Source organism: Pogona vitticeps, chromosome 2, assembly GCF_051106095.1.
Source record: "Pogona vitticeps strain Pit_001003342236 chromosome 2, PviZW2.1, whole genome shotgun sequence".
Lineage (NCBI taxonomy): Eukaryota > Metazoa > Chordata > Lepidosauria > Squamata > Agamidae > Pogona > Pogona vitticeps.
Genome location: NC_135784.1, coordinates 187,089,798 through 187,105,867, shown reverse-complemented (window position 1 = coordinate 187,105,867; position 16,070 = coordinate 187,089,798).

The window sequence follows — 16,070 nt, the reverse complement described above, 5'->3', positions numbered from 1 at the left end:
CTTGGAACTGTAACCATTATAACAACTAACTCTGATCTTTTTTCAAATGTCATTCTTAGTTATATTCAGGAGGGCAATAATTGGTGATATCTGAATATCGTATCCAATAATTTTTCTAATTCCTTCAAAAACCAATGCCCATTCTTTCTTTCTTATTTCACATGTTCACCACATATGCATACAAGGCCTCTTTTTCCTTTTTGAATCTCCAGCATTGAGATGGTATATTTTTATTTATTATATTCAGTCTTACTGGAGTTAAATACCATTTCCATGCTACCTTATAACAGTTTTCCGTATAGATATAGTTTACCGTATAGATATATTCTTCAGTATTCTTTGTGACCATATCTTGTTTTAATCCTCTCTTTTAATCTCTTCCTCAAAGTCCTCCTGCCACTGGTTTTTCATCATTGCTTGTTTGAATCTGGAACGTATTAAAATCTTATAAATTACATTAACTGTTCCCCTTCTTTTGTTTCGTTCTTCTTCATATTGTCTTTGTTCAATAATCTCCTCAAATTTGTCGGTTTTCTAATTTCTCCTACTTTTCTAGTCCACTCTATAGTCCAACTTTCTGTTTGGAGTATTTTTAACCAGGATATTCCCTCTTCTTCCCCCAAAATTTCCTTTATAATATTTTAACTTTTATCTTTTTCATCCATCTCTTTATTGTATTTAATCCTTTCTCTTTAAATTTAGTTTTAAGAGTTTTGGGGAAACTCTGGACCTCCACTACTTATTGCAAAGGTGAAATAGGTACAGTATATCACAGAAGTGAGTACACCCCCTTACATTTCATAAATATTTTAGCATATCTTTTCATGTGACAACACTGAAGAAATGACACTTGGCTACAATGTAAAGCAGTGAGTATACAGCTTGTATAACAGTGTAAATGTGCTGTCCCTTCAAAATAACGTAACACACAGCCATTAATGTCTAAACTGCTGGCAACAAAAGTGAGTACACCTCTACAAGCTGTATACTCACTGCTTTACATTGTAGCCATGTGTCATTTCTTCAGTGTTGTCACATGAAAAGACATACAATATTTATAAAAGACAGAAAATACTAAAATATTTATGAAATGTGAGGGTGTGTACTCACTTCTGTGTACTGTATATCTGTAATTATTCCAGCACTCTACCGTATTCATGAGAAAGGGATTCGTTATTCTCTTAATTTCGTCTACAATTATTTCTTTAAAAAAGAAGCCCTGTCAGGATGTTCTGACATTTTCAGTTCCCCAATATTAGGCTTCTATTCTGTACTATAATATCTGGTACTGTATATGTCTAATCTGATTTGCGATGTAATATACTTTAATATTAAGTAGTCCAAGCCCTCCTTTTTGTGGAATATACCATAGCCTTTTATTGATCCTTGTTCATTTATTTCCATTACAATAATGATCTATTAACTTCTGCCAGTCTTTCAAATATATTTCTCTAGTCTTTACTGGGAGCATCCAAAGGAAGTGGATTTCATCCACGAAAGCTTACATTAAAACCTAACAGTTAGTCTTTAATGCGTTACCACGTTTTTGTGGTGTCCATTTATTCTTTCATTTTTACTTTGTTTTTATCCATAACATAATCATCCTATGCAGTTTTAGCGTTTCTTTCAGAAAAATATGCCCACAAAGCTTTTCGGAAACCTTGAAAGACTTTTTATGGTTTTTCAAGAAAGGATCTCATAGACAGAAATACCACTGCAAGGAGAACAAAGAGATTCCTCCCCACCCTTCATTTTCTTTCCATAGAAAATATTCCTGAGATAGAGTATGAGAAACGAAAAGTGTGGGTGTGCTAAAGTAACAAAAAGGGAGAAGGATCAGTGAGAGAATCTGTGTGCAAAACAAAGTATATGTCCATAGCAGGGCACACAGCCATGCTAATACAGTTTCATATACAGTATATTCAAATTCTAAGGTCCTAAATCAAGTCTGAACTATCTCTAGAGGAAAAAATGTTGAAACTGAGGCTGTCCTACTTTGGGCACATCATGAGAAGGGAGGATTCTCTGGAAAAATATAATAATGCTGGGAAAGATGGAAGGCAACAGGAAGAGAGGAAGACCAAATACCAGATGGACTGACTCCTTAAAGAAAGCCACTAGTCTGAGTTTGCAGGAACTGAGGAGGGCAGTTGAAGACAGAACATTTTGGAGATTCCTCATTCATAGGATTGCCGCAGGTCAGAGGCAACTTAACGCATGTAACAATGTATTATAGACTTTAATTTCTGGAAACTAGTGCCTGATTATCATCTTTTCTCGCAGTTAAGTGAATGGATAAGCATCGCGAATCTTACCCTCTTTTTCTTAGAACTGACTGGTTGGCTCAAGGTGTTCTTACTCCCACGTTCCCCACAGGTAAGAGAAAGAAAACATAGAGAGACAACTTTAGAATAAAATTCATATTTAGTAAATAGACCTCTGACAGATGGAAGACCAGGGACTCAGCCAGTCAGCTGGCAAGCAGGATGATGACATCAGTCAAGAGTCCACAAAGCAGATGCTTAGAAAGCTAAACATCCTCCCTTTGGCTGGCTCTGAAGCATGGGTGGGAGCTGGCCTTGGGGAGCTGGCCTGTACTTTCAGGGGGAAGTGTTAAGGGTAAAGGACACAATGTGCAGGTTCGAAGAGGAGGGGAGACTTCTGGATTTAATTTTGCTTCTCCAGCAGCCAAATACAACGGAAAACAAACATATATAGGGACAAAAATGAAGAGAGAGAAGAAAAGTGGAGGGCAAGCCAAAGATTTACAGCAGGGTTAGGTAACTTCCAAAGCTCAAGGAGTCAAAGACGCCCAACCCTGGACCTTGGTGGGCTGCACCCACTCCAACTCCCCCGAAATCTTCTTAATTATTAAAAATCAAAAATGTCTCCTTGTGCCAATATTATTATTATTATTCAAAAACTCCAGGCACAGTTAAAATTATAAAGGCATTCACTGGTATTATATAACAGATACAAGTTTTAACCAAAAACCTAAGTATCTGTTAAATATCAACACAGTATGTATGCTGTTCCTAATATTGCCAATTTTTGTAGTTCTGATGATGTGATTTCTGAGATCTGCAACTGCTTATAGTACTGTGTGAAATTTCTTGATATTGTTCCCAAAGCCTCATGACTATGGGGCTCACTGAAGTGTGTTTCTTCCAGAGGCAAGGTGTTTCAATTGCCAGGTCTCTGTACTTTGTTAATTTTTCCAGTTCTTTATTTTCAACTCTGGCATCCCCTGGAATTGCAATGTCAATGATCTGGACCTTTCTTCATTCTATTACTCCTATGTCTGGTGTGCTATGTGCAAGGTCTCTGTCCATGTGGATCCGGAAATCCCACAAGATCTTGGCTTCCTCATTTTCTGACACCTTCTCTACCTAATATTCCCATAGATTTTTGGAGGCTGGCAAGTTATATTTTTTGCATGATGACCAGTGCACTAATTTTGCCATTCTAACTTTGTAATCTACTTGTTCAATCTTTGGACATTCATAGATGAGGTGTGACACAGTTTCATCTTTTTCTTGGCAGTGTTGACATTTAATAATATCAATATCAATATCAATATCAATATCAATATCAATATCAATATCAATATCAATATCAATAATAATAATAATAATAATAATAATAATAATAATAATAATAATAATAATAATAATAATAATAATAATAATAATAATAATAATAATAATAATAATAATAATAATAATAAAAAAGTTGCTGTTGTTGTTGTTGTTGTTGTTGTTGTTTAGGAGATGGGAACAAAGGTATCCAGGGCAAAACATGGCAAACATTTCACCCTCTAGAGAGCAGAAGAAACTTTTGAGCAAAGATTTAAACAAAAAATTGGGGTGGCGGCTGCAGGCTTAAATGCTCACCATTTTGTCCATTTCTCATTTATAGCATGGTTTACAAAGTCTATCCATAAACCTGCTTTACTTGCTTTTAAATTGAGACATTTCAAACAGATAGGTCTTATGCTTTATTATTTTCCCAGATTTGACTTTGGGCAAATTTCTACAGCTGCAGACTCTTAAGCATAATACCTTGAGGTGGGGGGGATATGGTGTGGGGCAAAGCAGACTTACCTGTTCTCTTTCAGTGCATAGTCTCTCCCATCAACCACAGGCAGGAATTCAGCTTAAAAAAACTCCTCCTATTTTCTCTAGTGCAAACAGAATAGAATAATTGAGTTGGAAGGAGCCTATATGGCCATCAAATCCAACCCCTTCCTCAGTTATTGTTTAGTCGTTAGTGTGTGAGCCCATGGACCACAGCATGCCAGGACCCTCCTGTCTTCCACTGCCTCCCAGAGTTGGGCCATATTCATGTTGGTAGCTACAGTGACACTGTCCAACCATCTCGTCCTGTGTTGTCCCCTTCTCCTCCTGCCTTCACACTTTCCCAACATCAGGGTCTTTTCCAGGGAGTCTTCTCTTCTCATGAGATGGCCAAAGTACTGGAGCCTCAGTTTCAGGATCTGCCCTTCCAGTGAAAACTCAGGGATGATTTCCTTCAGAATGGATTGGTTTGTTCTCCTTGCAGTCCAGGGGACTCTCAAGAGTCTCCTCCAGCACCACAATTCAAAAGCATCAATTCTTCGGCGGTCAGCTCTCACTTCCATACATTGCTACTGGAAAAAACTATAGCTTTGACTATGTGGGCCTTTGTTGGCAAGGTAATGCCTCTGTTTTTTAAGATGCTATCTAGGTTTGTCATCACTTTCCTCCCAAGAAGCAGGTGTTTTTTAATTTCGTGGCTGCTGTCACCATCTGCAGTGATCATGGAGCCCAAGGAAGTAAAATCTGTCACTGCCTCCATATCTTCCCATTCTTTTTGCCAGGGGGTGATGGGACCAGTGGTCATGATCTTAGTTTTTTTTTATGTTCAGCTTCAGACCATTTTTTTGCACTTTCTGCCATCAGAGTGGTATCATCTGCATATCGGAGGTTGTTGATATTTCTTTCGGCAATCTTAATACCTGCTTGGGATTCATCTAGTCCAGCCTTTCGCATGATATATTCTGCATATTAGTTAAATAAGCAGGGAGACAATATACAGCCTTTTCGTACTCCTTTCCCAATGTTGAACCAATAAGTTGTTCCATATCCAGTTCTAACTGTTGCTTCCTGTCCCACATATAGGTTTCTCAGGAGATAGATAAGGTGGTCAGGCACTCCCATTTCTTTAAGAACTTGCCATAGTTTGCTGTGGTCGACACAGTCAAAGGTTTTTGCATAGTCAATGAAGCAGAAGTAGATGTTTTTCTGGAACTCTCTGGCTTTCTCAATAATCCAGTGCATTTAGGTCTGTTAGGTCCCTGCCATTTTTGTCCTTTATCATGTCTATCATTGCACAAAATATTCCTTTAATATCTCCAATTTTCTTGAACAGATCTCTGTTTTTCCCCTTTCTATTCTTTTCCTCTATTTCTTTGCACTGTTCGTTTCAGAAGGGCCTCTTGTCTCTCCTTGCTTTTCTTTTGAAGTCTGCATTCAATTTTCTGTAACTTTCCCTATCTCCCTTGCATTTTATTTCCCTTCTCTTCTCTGCTATTCGTAAGGCCTTGTTGGACAGCCATTTTGCTTTATTGCATTTCCTTTTCTTTGGATGGTTTTTGTTGCTGCCTCCTGTACAATGTTACGAGCCTCCGTCCAAAGTTCTTCAGGCACTCTGTCCATCAAATCTAGTTCCTTAAATCTCTTCTTCACTTCCACTGTGTATTCATAAGGGATTTGGTTTAGATTATACCTGACTAGCCCAGTGGTTTTTCCTAGTTTCTTCAGTTTAAGCTTGAATTTTGCTATAAGAAGCTGATGATCGGAGCCACAATCGGTTCCAGGTCTTGTTTTTGCTGACTGTATAGAGTTTCTCCATCTTTGGCTGCAGAGAACATAATCAATCTGATTTTGGTATTGCCCATCTGGTGACATCCATGTATAGAGTCGCCTCTTGTGTTGTTGGAAAAGAGTGTTTGTGATGACCAGCTTGTTCTCTTGACAAATCTCTATTAGCCTTTGCCCTGCTTCATTTTGAACTCCAAGGCCAAACTTACCTGTTGCTTCTTTTATCTCTTGACTCTCTACTTTAGCATTCCAGTCCCCTATAATGAGAAGAACATCTTTCTTGATGTCAGTTCTAGAAGGTGTTGTAAGTCCTCACAGAACTGGTTAATTTCAGCCTCTTCAGCATTGGTGGTTGGTGCATAAACTTGGTTTACTGTGATGTTGAAAGGTCTACCTTGGATTCGTATTGAAATCAGAATTCTCCACTATGACCTGTCCGTCTTGGGTATCCCTGCACAGCATTGCCCATAGTTTCTCTGAATTATTCAAGCCCCTTTGCCACAACAAGGCAGCAATCCATGAAGTTTTAACCTTGTTCAGTGCAGGAATCCAAATCAAAGCAGATCTGACAGATGGTGTTCAAGTTTTCTCTTGAATTCTTCCAGGGTTGCACCACCTCCCAAAGTAAGTGGTTCCACTGTCATACTGTCCTGACAGTTAAGATGTTTTTCCTGATATTCAGCCTAAATCTGGCTTCCTGTACCTTGAGCCCACTATTACGTGTCCTGCACTCTGGGACGATCGAGAACACACCCTGCCCCTCTGTATGACTATCTTTCAAGTATTTGAAAAGTGCTATCATAGCCCCCCGCTATCATAGTTCCTCTATCTTGTTACTGTGCTTTTGGATCTCTTCCCCCCCCGAGATGTAGAAGTCTGTACTTATCCAGATCTGCCTCCAGTCGTGCCGAACCCCACCAGTGCCAGCTGCATTGGATCCTGGCCCGCCGCCTGTCAGGGTGCTAGCACCATGGCTGCAGCCTGCTCCTCAAGTTTGGCTGCCGGGGGTAGCAATCCGGTGACGTATGGTTCGCATGCCTGCAGAGAAGGCTCTGCATGCCAGCTGTGGCATGTGTGCCATAGGTTCAGTATTGCTGGTCTACAGCATTCCCAGTGTCTACCAGGGAGGTTACCCAATCAAAAATGAGATAAGATTAGTCTGGCTGGATTTGTTCTTGACAAATCCATGTTGGTTTCTAGTTATTACTGCATTGTTTTCAGGATTATTGCAGAGTGACTGCTTTATAATTAGCTCCAGTATTTTCCCTGGAAGTGATCTCAAGATGACCAATCTGTAGTTCCCTGGTTCCTCCTTTTTGCCCTTTTTGAAGATTGGGACGTTAGGTCTCCTCTAATCATCTGGCACTTCATCCATCCTTCACAATTTCAAGAAAATAATAGACAATGGTTCTATGATCTCCTCAGCCAGTTCCTTCAATATCCTCGGATGCAGTTCATTTGGCTCTGGGTAGTTGAACTCATTGAATGTAGTATGGTACTCCTTGACTATTTGTTTATCCATTTCAAGCTGCAATCCTATACCCTCCCTTTGTATTTCACATTTGCCTGGAAGAGCATAGACTGTCTTTTGGGAGAGGACCAAGCAGAAATAGGAACTGAGCACTCCTGCCTTTTCTTTGTCTTAGTCATTTTCCCATCCCCATTGAGTAGCTGAGCCACCGTTTCTTTTCTCTGTCTTTTGCTACGCACATACTTGAAGAAAGCTTTTTTGTTGCTTTTAGCATCTCTTGCTAACCTCAGCTTATTCTCAGCTTTTACTTTCCTAACTCCATCTCTACAATTCTTTGCTACTTGTCTGTACTCTTCCTTTGTAGGCTAGCCTTCCTTCCACTTCCTATAGGTGTTCTTTTTTGTTTCCAGGTCCTCTCTCAGCTTTTCACAAAGCCACTTTTTTTTTTTTTTTGCTGTCTTCCATCTTTTTTTGGTTGGAATTGTTTGCAGTTGTGCCTTTAGAATTTCCTTTTTGAGAAACTTCCGCCCATCTTGGACTCCTTTTCTCTCTTAGGATTTCCTGCCAAGGGACCTTACCTATCATTGTTCTGAGTTTATTAAAACTGGCTTTCCAGTGTACATGTGCAGCTACATTCTTCTTTTTGATTCTTTTGAAATCATGAACACAAGAAGAACACAGTCATTTTCCCCCCAGAGTTTCTCTTTCTGCCACTTCTTCCACCAAGTCATCTCTATGAATTAGGATGAAATCCAGGATAATTACTCCTCTGTTTTCTTTCCTCCATTTTCTGTAGGAGAAAATCAGCCATAAAAGTCAGGAATTTATTGGAAGGATCATACTTGGCAGAATTTGAAGTCTCCCATTACTACTTACATTGTTCTTCTATGAAATTCTTGCAATTTGTTTTTTAAAGGTTTCATCTACATCTTCTTTTTGATTGGGCAGTCAGTAGTAGACCCCCAACTACTACATTCCTTTGGTTTCTTGCCCCAATTATAGATGCTCTCAATGGGACAACCATGCACATCCTCCTGTATTTCTCTGCAAGATTATGTGTTTTTGAAATATAGTGCTACTCCACCTCCCTTTCTGTTCTTTCTGGGTTTTTTTTAACACTTTGTATCTTTTAATTGCTGTGTTCCAGTCATAGGAATCATCCCACTAAGTTGCAGTTATCCCTATCAAATATATTTACCCTCTTGAACTAGGATTTCCAGTTCTTCTTGTTTGTTTCCTATACTACCGGCATTCATGTATAAACACTGGAGACTGGTGTTTATATATGAATTTGCAGCCTGCTTTACTTCCTACATTTTTTGAGACAATTATTGGGCCCCCGTCTGTTCCTCTTTTTGTACATAAGCCTTCATCTATCTTTACCTCTGAGCCTTTGCATTTTTTCTCCTTCCAGTCAAGTTTAAAGCCCTCCTGATGAAGTTCTTCATGTTGTGGCCAAACACATTCTGCCCATCACTTGCCAGCAGTCCATCATCCTAAAAGCTTAGCCTGTGGTCCCAAGATCCAAATCCCTCATGCCGGCACCACGTTCGTGGCCAGTCATTCACCCGAAGTATTTCCCTTTTCCTTTCTGTTCCTCTTCTGAGTCCTGGTAAGATAGACAAGAAAACTATCTGAGCCCAAAAGTCGAGTTTCCTTCCCAAAACTTCAAAGTCTGATGTGATTTCTTCATAGCTCTTCTTGGCTGTGTCATTTGTTCCCATGTGGATGAGAAGAAAGGGACGTGTATCTGTGGGTTTTATGAGTGATGACAGTCCTTCTGTCCTCCAGGGAGAAAGCATACCTAGCGGGATCTTTCCAGCATACTGTATTTCAATTTCAATCCCACGCAGTAGGAAGTCTCCTGTGGCAACTGCTCTTCTCTTCTTCTTTTTGTAGGATGTGGGTTCAATGACTGTGTTTTGCTGAGCTTCAGCCCTTCTCATGTCCTCTTGTGGGGTCTTCCTCTGTATGCTATCTGGCAGACTCTTCTTCAAAAATCTAAAACCAATTTTGCAGTTCCAGTGATGAAGAGTGCCTTCTCCTTCTTTTGCTCCTGATTGTGACACTTTTCCATGGTGCTTCCTCCATTATGTTTGTTCTCTCCTCTGCATCTCCTTTACTACTTTGTCTTGATGTTCTTCCACCTCCAAGGCCGTCCCATGACTGCTGCTGCTGAAGAGTTCTGTCTATGTACTCTTTGTCTTCTCTTACAGCCTTAAGTGTGGCCACTTGCTCTGCGAGTTCTTTCACTTTTTCACTTTTTCTTCCAACAATGCTACCAGTTTGCACTTTGTGTGTGTGTGTGTGTGTGTGTGTGTGTGTGTGTGTGTGTGTGTGTGTGTGTGTGTGTGTGTGTGTGTGTGTGTGTGTGTGTGTGTGTGTGTGTGTGTGTGTGTGTGTGTACACCCTGTTTCCCTGAAAATAAGACCTAAGTCTGTGTTTCTGTAAGGGTCTAAATCCTATCTAGAATTTTTTAAAATATTGCCATTACTCATTGCAGATACTGGGGGGCGCTGCCTCATAGCAGCAAAGCAAGGAACATGTTCAGTCAGTCTCCACTCTCATTGTAGGCTTCTTCAAATGATGCAGATCTGCTTTCTCTGCTAGCCCCTGGATCAACTAAATTATTTTTCAGAGGTATCTCAACAGGACCATGTTTCCTAGACTACAATGATTTGCCATTCCTCTGGATGCTGCAATTGGATAGAAATCTTAAATTGCTCCCACCTTGTATGTTTTCCTTGTGTAAGTTACAGCAGTCTGGAATTCTCATAGACATCTGCAAAGAAAACTTGCAAATACTACTTTTTGAAATACACACCTTAGAATCTCCTCAGTCCAGCGCAGCCACTGACCATGTTGACAGAAGTATGCTGTGAACTACCTCGTCGTTTAGTCGTGTCCAACTCTTCGTGACCCCATGGACCAGAGCATGCCAGGCCCTCCTGTCTTCCACTGCCTCCCGGAGTTGGGTCAAATTCGTGTTGCTAGCTTTGATGACACTGTCCAACCATCTCATCCTCTGTCGTCCCCTTCTCCTCTTGCCTTCACATTTTCCCAACATCAGGGTCTTTTCCAGGGAGTGAACTACCTAGAGTCCTGGAATTTCAAGATATGCTTGTTGTCTTACTCTGTCAGAACTTTTCAGCAGTGTAGGGAGATCCTCTTCTCCCACCCCCATGTTTCTGATCCTGATGACTCATGGTTCGTCTGCCTCTTACTACCTGCCTCATCCCACATTTAATGTATAAAACCAAAGACATAGGCACGGGGAAGAAAGTGTACATGAATCTATATTTAATGTTCACTTTCTTTCCCATATCAATCTCTTTGGTTTTGTTAACAGTAACTGCTGATCTGAATGTAAAGAAATAGAATGAGGATGATCTCAGTAGGTTTTACAGCTTACATGTTTAACTTACAAAAATATTTTTTTTCTGTGAACAATTTCCCACTTAAGGGACATTAAAGTATTTTTGTGAGAAAGGAACTCAAAAGTATGTGCTGTATATAGTGTGATCTGGAATGGAGACTTTTAAAATCTGTTTTGATCTAAACTTGTTTTAAGCATTAAGAATGCCAATTTTAATCCCTTCAGATCCTTTTTTTAAATTAATATTTTATTATTAGTAATTTAAAAATAGTTATAATCCTCTGATCACATAACAAAAAAAAAAAAGAAAAATTAGTAATTACCTGTAAATACAGTTACGCTTCCAATAATTTTCTTATCTGTACCATTTCCCTCAAAATAAGACCTAACCTGAAAATAAGTCCTAGTTTGATTTTTCAGGATGCTCGTAATATAAGCCTTACCCCCAAAATAAGCCCTAGTTAAGTGAAAGCCCGCCCTCCACCCTTGTGCAGCAACCTGAAGATGATATGACTGCATTTGAATAAATGTAGATTGTACATGGAAAAAAAGCATTCCCTGAAAATAAGCCCTAATGCGGTTGGGGGTTTTTTTTGAGCAAAAATCTTAATTTTGGGTTAGAAAAGGCGGGCGTCTTATACATGGGGGTGTGTTCTACATGGAAAATCAAAGACAGAACATTTGATTATCTTTGGACATTTATATCGTATCTTAAACAGAAGGGTATTATTATGGATGATATGCAATTGTTTGACCAGTACTGCAATCTTAAATCATTTGTGCAAGACAAGAATGAACAGCTTTTTGAGACTCTTACATGAACAGTGGAGTTCATTTTCCAAAGATACCCAAATGCAAGTTGCTTTTCAGAGTTACTTAATATTTGGGAATTATTCTTCTCTATTCCTGGACACAATAGCAATGTGGAAAGAGTGTTCCCCTTGATTAATGCTCAATGGACAAAGGAAAGGAACAGACTCTCAGTTCATTCTGTAAAAGGCATCATTCTCACAAAGTACAATTTGAAGAATATTGCCTGTGAACAGTTTTATGCATATGTGATTACTAATGAAGATCTTCTGTGAAAAGTTGGCTCCTCCGAGAAATATGTTGTGTAATTAATAAAGATTATATGGTAATAATTATACAATTAGCTGCTTAAATAAGGTTTTTTTTGGTATTTTGAAAAAAACCTCCATTGAATTTATTTTTATTTTTTAACATGACTGTTTCTTGGTCAGTTCACTAAGACACATTTATTGGTAACAATTGTAATAAAATTGTATGGATTGCGGGTTTAATCCCGAATGATTCAAATGAAACATTCAATATGTCCTCTGTCCTCCTCTGTCATCTTTTTTGTCTTTTTAGGTCCTCCTTTTGGTACCAATGTATCTGGCAACCCTATTCAAGTGGTCATCTATGCAAGCACATCACCCAACCCACTTCCCCTGTCACATGTTGGCCTGAATATAGTGGCAGACATAGGAACTGGAGCTAACTATTAGGTGCAGGGGCATGCGCTAGGTGATAGAGTGAGACTAATAGCTCCCCCCAGGCTTTGGAAGATTTTGGTGACCCGTGTGTGTGTGTGTGTGTGTGTGTGTGTGTGTGTGTGTGTGTGTGTGTGTGTGTGTGTGTGTGTGTGTGTGTGTGTGTGTGTGTGTGTGTGTGTGTTTGTTTGTTTGTTTGTTTGTTTGTTTATTTGTTTGTTTATTTATTTATTTATTTATTTATTTATTTATTTATTTATTGGATTACTATCCCGCCCATCTAGACCAAAGGTCTACTCTGGGGGATTTTCAAATTTAAAAACAATAAAACTAAAAAACATATATTATAGATCCAAGGTGGTGAAAGTGTAAGAAATTAAGATAACGGCAGGAGGGAAAGCCTGCCCAAATAGCCAGGTTTTAAGTATATTCCTGTGTAGGCACAGAACAACTAATTAGTGTGAATTCAATTATGACTATTAAATGAACTACAGTTACCAGTATGTGACCTGTTCTTCCTCTGGCATAACTCTATCCTCAGTGCAACCTCCTGAAAACAAAGTCATTTTCACTTACATTTCAAAGAGTATTATTGCTATCAGCTGACGGGCATACTGATTTTCAGTCCATTACCAGAATGTTTATGTAATTCATGCTTTGAATGTTCACTACCTGAATAAATAATGCTACTGTTATGTAGGAAGTTCATTGCCAGTGTTGTGATCCTTTCATCAGGTCACCAGATTCAGAGTTTTCTCCCCTGCCACTGGCAGCTCCCACTTCTTTCAAGTTGGAACGATATGAATTGTGTCTTCCCTGCATGATCACTTCATTCTACAAAGGGAAGGGTGTATGTGACTCTGGGTGGTATTATGGTGACATATTCTGGAGTGCGATATTTTAGGACACCCACCTGCTGGTCTTTCTCCCTAGTCACTCCAAATTTGTTTTTTGTTTTTTTTTTACATTTTTTAAACTATAACATAAACATAAACATAAAATACATAAACCAAAATACAAATTGACTGTGTTCCCCACCACCACAGACGGGACCTCTTGCAATAATCTTCTTCTTCCTCCATCTATATTCTTCTTCTTCTTTTATGGTCCTCTTCTCCAGAACTGCATTGATTCTTGATTTGGAGCTTTCCCTTTTCCTCTTGTTAGCACATATTCCAAAAATCTAGCCCATATATCATAAAAATTATTCTTTTTCACCTCTCCTTTCTTAACCTTTACATTGCAAGTTAACTTATCATTTATAGCTATATTCCATATTTCATTATACCATTCGTCCATTCGAAATTCAAATTTTGACTTCCATTGTCTAGCAATTATTAGTCTAGCTGCTGTTAATAAATTGGTAGTCAATTCTTTAGTCATCTCATCATATTCCACATTTTCAATATTGATAACAACGTTATCTCAGGATTAAATTCTATGCCTTTTTCACATATGTCATTTAATTCTTTAAAGATTAATTTCCAAAATCTTTGTACTTTTTCACATTCCCACCACATATGAAAGTATGTATTTTTTACATTTTTGAAAAAAAATTATCAAGTTATTGATAGATCATCTTCTAACTGCATTGATACACTAATTTAGCATTAGATCACCTCTGCACAGAACAACACCAAAAAAGTTAAGAAAGGAGACGTATCTATACATAGTAAACATTTCAAATGTTTGCATCTCATTAAGTTGCAAAATGATAATTGAACCAGAGATCTAAACATACGTACATACAGTACCTATGTTTTCCAGCTTTGGTGCCCTTATTATGGCTGGGCAGGAGCACAGCCATGATTTTTGCACAGCTGAATAAAACAGCATTCTACCAGGTAACTCTAAAAAGGATGGCAGCATGACCAAAAAAATTCTAACTTTAAAACAAGACTTCAGATCAGTCTCAAATTTTGCAAAGTGAGGGTAGACCATCTACTCCTACTCTATGCCAAACTGGGTGACTTTTAGGAGAGTAGTTTTAAACTTATGATTTTTTAAAATACATATATTATTAGCTCCCTGATCAAACAGCAGCACCCCTTTTTCTCCAGCAGACAAGAAATTGCTCCAGTATATTACAAACAGCTAATATTTTTGTTTTAAAGGAATTGTATTTTTTTTGTTACAATTCTTTTATTTGAAACAAATCCACTCAGTAGTTGTAGGGGGAAAAACTTAAAATGGCTCCTTAAATTTTAAAACATGGAAAGGGCCATTTCATAATTTTTGAGCAGGCTCAGTAAAAACTTTGCAGAAAAAACAATGGTTGAGAAGCATTTGCTCGCCCTTACATTCTGTATGTAGTCCCTTGCCAATTGGATGAGGAGAGCAACAGAGACCTGAGCATTGGTGACTTTTTCTCTTAAAGGGACAGACACTGTTGAACAGTCACCAAAATCAATTCAACAAGAGCAGCTTTTGCTTTGACCATCAGAAAGGCTGGTCTCCTCTGGTTGGCTTTTCACTTAAAAATCCCATCATTTCTTTTAAAAATGTGCCCCCTTCTCTCCTTTTCTTCTCCCCCACCATCCATGATCAAGTACTTCTAGACTGTGTAAGTATCAATGACATATTAACATGTTAGAATTAACAATTTCATATTCCTTTTTAAATTAACGTTTCATTAGTTTTTCAGTATATCTACATTAAATTTGTGCTTGTTAAACATCGTGTTACATGGGTTTGCTTATAATTACCTATTTTCCCGTTTTGGTGATTTAATCAGTATACAATGTTCTCGAAATCCTCTAGTAAAATACCTAATAAAAGCAATTCTAGTTTCAAATCTATAAAATTTTAAGGCAATTTAACCAACCAACTTTTCATTTTATACCAATAATAACCAAATTCCTAACACATAGTAAATGTTATCTAAAGCATTTTATATAGATTTTCTTTATATAATTGTTTAGCCATTTCTGCCTCCACATTTTCTGTCAGGTCTATATCAATATCATTTCATATGTCAATTAAGTACTATTTGTTTTGCCTCACCTTAAGAACCACCATGTTATGCCTTTACCCTGATTAGTGATCCCTTATTTCAGTTTAATTCCCTTTTCTAATATATAAAATATGTCACCTTACAATTCCAGAAGTTAGGTGTGTACATGCATTCAACATTGAGGGCCATCTCAATATTTTTTTTTCCTTTACATCTTTCTAAGTAACTCCTTATCTTATTTGCCTTTTCCCAATTCTTATTCCTAACTCTCCAAAAATTCTGCCATCCCTTGAATCGTCTGGGATCATTTTATGCACTTGATCTATCTCCAATAGATCTTCCAGGTTATTTTTAATTAATTATTGTTAATTATTGTTTCTTTTAATACTTGGTTTTATATTGCTCAGACGATAATCCACCCCGAGCAGATTTGTTTGACTCTAGATGGGTGGGGTAAAAGCCAAATAAATAAATTACTGGTGAAGAAAATACAATTAATGTCATTAACTCTTAACAGAACATCCTGTTTCATCCACTCTCAACCGCCAACCCTCTCTCTCCACTCCAAACTCCAAAATCAGAAATCCTCTCATCTCCTTCCCATCTCCAATCTAACTCTCTTCTCCCCATGCAGAAACTCTTATATCTCCTGACTCTGCCTCTCTAGCACTCTCATTGATTCATACAGATAGCATATTAATATTCATGACCACAGATAGCCTTTGAAATTCTACCCAAAACTCTGGATATAAACAAGATGGGGTATGGTGGATGGAGCTGTGGCAAAAGAGTGGTTCAGGTCTTTACCTGAGGCCTATCTATAGAGACCTGGGCAGAGGAAAAGCACTGACAGCTGCCACAATGCCTCTTCAACTATGACAAAGGTCTTCCACAATGACACTATAGACATTTGGTC